The 6000-nt window shown below is 45.6% G+C and overlaps 1 protein-coding gene across 7 annotated transcripts in view; it reads left to right on the top strand.

The window, feature by feature from the left end:
* CUX1 (cut like homeobox 1) overlaps nt 1-6000 on the top strand; it is a 358862-nt gene that overhangs the window by 1069 nt on the left and 351793 nt on the right. The gene's annotated exons all lie outside the window — the stretch shown is intronic.

Below are 6000 nucleotides of genomic sequence, written 5' to 3'. Positions count from 1 at the left end.
GGCGGCGGGAGGGCACGCTTACATAATTCACGGGCTCTCCAGCCTCTCCTGCTGTCCAGGATCTGACAGATGAGCGGAATATTGATGCTTTACTGTGCTGGCTCATAACAGCCTGGAAGTCTGGTTTCCTCCGAGGGAAAGTCCTCGCAAACCGGCTTTCCTTCGCCCTTTGGGTGCGTGCCCTGAGGAAATTGCAGATCCACTGTTTGATGTAATTGCTGGGGTATATAGATAAGGCCAGGGCGGGTGGGGGGGGGAAGGTTGTCAAACGATGAATTGGTGCTGCTCCCGCCGCTGGATGGGATTGCAACATGCGTGTTTCTCCCAGTTGATTGGTGCAGGAAGGCGCTGCCTCTCCGAGCCCTCCGCTGCTTCCCGTTTAAATAAACCGGCTCGAAAGCCGGCGGCTGCCCACCCTGGCCCCCTGCGAGGCGCGATCGGCGGTGCCCGGCCGGAGCGCTGCGGCAGGCGGAGGCATGGTGCGTTGATGCTGGGCAGAGCCGCAGCCCCGCTGGAGGTGAGGGGATGCTGGCGGGGGTGGGGGGGGGCCGGGGAGCGGGACCTGGGGCCCGCCGCCCTCCCTTCCCCTCGGCGGGGCTTGCAGAGGGTAAGCTAGCGGCAGCTTTGCTAAAAAAAAAAAAAAACAACCATAAAACCAACCCACAACCCAGCAACCCCCAAAACGGGAAGTGCTACGTAGGACCTGTAGTAGGAGGCTGGTCCCTTCTGACTCTCAGGTGCATTGGGAGGTGGGGTGAAGTAGCGTTTTGGTTTAGGCTTTTCTTTCTCCCCCCCCCCCCCTTCGTGTTTTATTGTTTTAAAGGCTTTGGATTAAGGTAGACTTGGCTGAACTTTGCTAACTTGAAAGGATTCTTAACAGTGACCCAGAATACCTACAGGAATACAGAAAACGAGATCCAGATGTAGAATTGTATAAAATGAAATGGATTAAATTAAGATATAGTTAAACTAGGTCTGACATCTTTAATTGTGGACTTTTGCCTCTGTGTATGTGTGGTTGTACTCGCTTAGCGTAGGAAAATAAATGCTCCTAACTTCACTGCGGTGGTGTTACATTTAACGGTGAAGAAGTCTAAATATTTCCTACAAAAATAAAGCCTTCAGAAATGCTTATTGATTAAAACATATTACGGTAAGGTATCTATCATGTAAATTAAATTCTAAAATGTAATGAACGCAGCCAAATGGCATTTTGATAGATTGTTCTATTCTGTTTTTAGTAAAAAATAGCTCACTTTTATCATAATTTAATTTCTGTGCATACTGTAAAACCTGTTGTGGAGTATCGCTGCACAAACCTTAATCTCGTTTTTGCAGACTGAATGTGACAGTCGGACTTGAACAGCTTGTAGGTTCTCCTTTGAAGCGTTCTGGTAACGCTAGCTTAAAGCTGTTGGAACAATATTCATTACCTGCTTTGGAGGACTTGTGATTATTTATGTGTTGCGGATCGAGGCTGTTCACCTTTTGGCAGGTTCACCAGGCGATCTGTATGCAGTGCAAAGTTTATTAACTTCACACGCAGTCTGGCTGTGGAGAGTCCTGGAGTGACCGGAGAGGTGGAGAGTACCTTCATCTAGATGCAGAATAGTTAATTTGTGTCAGATTAGGTTGTTGGTTTGGTGTTTTTTTTTTCTTTATCCACCCGTCTGCATGAAGAGGTAGTGTAATGTTTACTCCCACTTGCAGATGAAGCAATGTGTTGTAAAAACAATCGTTCCTGAGTATGAAGTTCAGTCTTACAGAACTGTCCATGCCTCCCTCCCTCCCCCGTCATTCATTTGTACTAACGTATTTTGAGTGTGCAATTAGAGAAAATAAAAATGCTTCCATTACCCTATTCCAGGACAAAAACCTGAAGGATTTATGCTTAACGTGGCTCTGTCTGTGCCCTCTAAACTCCAGCTCCTGTAGCTCTGGGTCTAGATGGCTTTGAACCTGTCATTTTTCTGTATGAGAAAGTTGTGAGGAGCTGAGACGGTGTCGTCCCGTGTCGGTGGCAGCGGAGTGACGTGCACCGTGTCTGCTCGCAAATTCCTTCTCTGCGTTCTGTTAGATGTTTAACTGTTGCTGAGCTTCGACCTGCCTTGTAATATTAAGCAGCAGGTTTCTCAAGATTGTATCAATATTCATTAAAAACAGAGCCAGGAACACTTTAGGGTCTGACTCTTTTAATTATTTATTTCCTTTCACTAAATAACCTCTTGTTTATAGGAAGAGAGATTTCAGGAGTTGCAGGCAGGATTAAATAATTCAGAACTTGGATTAAAGAACAAAAAGGTCTGTTCACAAATGGAATATGAGATGCAAAAATGGCAGTTTCCTACAGGTATCAAACGTGGCACTTCACTTGAGACTGTACCTGAAAGGCATGCAGTTGAACACTTAACCCCCTTCTCTAGTGAAGGTTAGTTGTATTTCCTAAGGAAACGCTGGAATTAGCATGGCATTTCTGCATCAGTTTGCCATGTAGTTGAAGATGGACTCGTTTGATAACTGACGGAAAGGGAATTGCTGCATGTAGAGAAAATGTATCCTTGCAAACGGTGAATATTGTGGCGATAAATGCAAATTAAATCACTGGAGAAACTCTGTTGCCCTCGAGTTAAAACTGGATCTCCTGCTTGGATGCAATTGCATGAGGTCGACGACGTACAGCAGCGTGAAGGTTACCTGCTGGTGCGTGGTCCTGTTTCGAGTTCGTAGTTTTTGGTGTCACCTTTGCCATGAAAACAACCCTCTGTGGGAGAAAAGGAAAATGAGCGTCGTGTTGGAAAACCCTCAAGGAGGGTACGGTGTGCACTCCTCTTGAAGATTTTGCTTCATGTTTCCGACCGTGTGTGTATATATCGTATCGGAGGAGACGGCTGCTCCTGCCGTATCCTTTTGGCCAGCAGTGTTGCATGAGTAAGTCCAGCCTGGCTCTCAGACCTAAGCTGAACCTGCAGAATGAATGGAAGAAGTTGATACCATTTGAAAACTAAACAAACTATGTGTTGAAGTATTTTGACAATAAACACAAGCCTCAAAATGGCATCATAGCTTTTTAGGAGAGGCACATGTACTGGTAAAAAGTACGGTTTCTTGTTGCTTTTGAGCAGAATGGCGTAACTTGTTACTATCAAGCCAGGGAATGGAAATCTAAAGCCAAATCTTGCTCACGCGTTTCTGTTTTTTAGCATCTCATCCTGGTACTGCGTCATGTATGATTAAAGTAAGGATGGAGTACTAGTTCTGTGCGTGCTGTGACTGATCGTTTAAGGCACACCATTGATCTTATAACATTATGCAATTTGTAACAGAATCTGGAAAAACTAAGTAGTAGTGAGTAGCTTTTCAATACTGAAGTGCTTCTATTATTTAATTAGAAACAGGTGGAGTTCTTGGCATCTTTTAGTTGGATCTGATTGTACCAGAGCACAAGCTGATTCGCTTTAAGTGAAGAAGTTAACGTGCTTCATCAGAAGTGGAATTTGCGATCGCATCTGAGTGTTTAATTTTGTTTATCCATGTAGGTCACTGCAGAACTTGTAGTTTCTGTCCTAAAAGTAGGCAAGGCTTTATTATTTATAATGGTATATTAAGAAAAGGGTCTCTAGCTACTGTAAATAGGTTCTGCTTCCCCGGACCTGATCAGAGATGGGTGGTGAAGGCAGCTCGATAGTTCTCCAAGAAGATGCAATGCAGGGAACTGAGAGGGATGTAAAAGCCCAGGCACCGCTGCCAGTGTGCTCTGATAGCTGTCGTTGCTTCCCTGCAGCAGGAAGGCTTTGGCTTTTTGTGGTGGTCAGGGTGATGTTCCTGGACATCTCACACGCATGGTATACTAGAGGAAAGGCCCTTTGTGTACTTCTGGCTCGAGAATTTGGCTTTCCTAGGATTCCTTGAGTCCTGTTCCTTGGAAGGAAATTTCTGAAAGCTTTTCTAGCCCTCTTTCCTGTTCCTCAAATGAAACAATGCCCATCTGAAACATGGCAGAATTAGTGCATGGTTCAGTCACTCTGCTGTTACGCCAAGTTTGTGGTTAATTGGATAATGTATTGAGAAATGTGGTAGTGAGGATTTGGAGAATGGTAATGGTTGGGATTTTTTTGAAAAAAGATTGCTCTACTTGGCTGTGTATGACAATACCAAATAAGTAATGGGTGAAACATTTGCTATAGAAGAAATGACATGCAGTCTGAAATTCCAGTGAACAATTATTCTTTATTTGCAAGTTGGTTTGTAATGCAAAGAGTGGATGTAGAAGAATGCAGAATCCAAAGTTTCAGTTTGATCAAACTGAGACAGTTTAGCTACTGGATAGAGAGCAGATACGCTTATGGATGCTTAGTGTTTTTTAAGACACCAGGCAGGCACTGCTCATTGGCTTGTGGTCCTTTTTATGTAAGCAGGGTAGAAGGTTCCCATCCTGTATCTTCAGGTTTCTCTTGCACATGTTCTTTACATTCTATTCTTTGCTTGTCTTTGAGCTTGGTTGTGTTGAAAATACCATGTTTTCTGGATTGAAAATACAGTGACAATGTTCCAGCATTGCGTAAAAGAGTAGGGAGGAAAATGGGAAGCTGAGAGGGAGAAAGCTGAAATGAGGTAGTTGGCAGATGACAAGGAGTGTAGAGCGAAGAGATTTGTGCAGGAGTGCTCACGCGTGGGATTGTAGGTGTGGTGTTGAGTTTACCAGGAAAGATGAGAGAAACATAGACCTCATGATCAGGGTAGTTAATGTCCTTAAATTAGTAAAGATAAGGTAAATCATCTTACTTGTTTTGTGACATACGTGTTCTCAGCTTGGTTTTGTTGTCTCTGGTTTGACAAGGCAAGTTAGTAATTTCTGCTTTTATGGTTGGTTATAATGAAGAAAATACAGTGTATTGCATTGCTTGGATTGCGAAGAACATGGAAGTCCAGAGAGAGAACTGCGTGGTAACGGCGGTAAGTTTTTCTACAAGATGAAACACAAATGTGCGGATGTTGGGTGTAGGTGGTTGGATGTAACAGTGGTCTTCCCTGTTGTGGAACAGCGCTTGCGTTTCTGGGAAAGCAGTAGGCAGGAAAGAATTTGCACCAGATCCGCCACAGTTCCCTGGTCGTTCTCGGCTTTTGACTCTCCCAGGACGCAGCAGTTCTCGCTGGGCTGTTACTGGGGCGCCTCTGTGGCTTAGGAGAGCTCGGCGTTTAGCGTGAATAAACGTGTGTCTCGGTACGAAGGTGCTGAAGCCGGGGGATGGCCCGGCGGCTCTGTGCGGGTGCGTTACGGCAGACCTGGGTTTGACGGGGAAGCTGTTCAGATGAATGCTGTCTAACAGCTTTCTGCCTCGCTGGCCGTTCGCTTGCCTCCTTGCCTTGCAGTCATTTAGTGCCCTTGTCAACAGTTGGGGTAATAAGGAAGTTTCTGTCAGGGCCGGGGCCGTGCTGCTGTTTCGCGAGGTGGGGAGAGGGGTCGGGTTCGTGGACCCACAGATCTGCTCTGGGAAAACAGAGGTGAAGATTAGCCCTTCTTTGAAAAGCTCAAAAGCAGATGCACGAAAATACTGAAGCTGGTGGACTGAGATGCTTTAAATTCTCCCATCTCTCTGTGTTGCTGGCTGTGAGCTTTTTAAGGCGTGCAGGGGGGTAGGCTGTGGCTGTCTCTGAGGCTCTTTCAGAGGAGGTCATTCATCAGAGCCGAGCAGATCCTCTCGTTCCTGTCTTCGTTGTGAGGGAATGGACCTTAGTGAAGCTCGGCATAACAGCAGCTGAAAGTGCCAGTGTCAGGTTTCTGCGAAGGATATGGAAAACTTAGGCCAATTTATTGGTAAACAGCTGGACTGATTTTGCAGTGCAGTAGACCCTTCGTTTCCTTGAATATAATGATCTTTTCTTTGGCTAATGGTCAGGTGGGGCCTGGGCTGCATTGAACAGGAGCCTGCGGGTGAGACCCAAGCGTGGTCCGATTCCTGCTGATGTTGTATAGTATCCCTTGAGCTCTGGAGATGGGAT

The sequence above is a fragment of the Tauraco erythrolophus genome, chromosome 21 (assembly GCF_009769465.1).
Source record: "Tauraco erythrolophus isolate bTauEry1 chromosome 21, bTauEry1.pri, whole genome shotgun sequence".
Classification (NCBI taxonomy): domain Eukaryota; kingdom Metazoa; phylum Chordata; class Aves; order Musophagiformes; family Musophagidae; genus Tauraco; species Tauraco erythrolophus.
The sequence above is the reverse complement of the archived record's forward strand: the minus strand, read 5'-3'. Positions and strand labels throughout refer to the sequence as shown.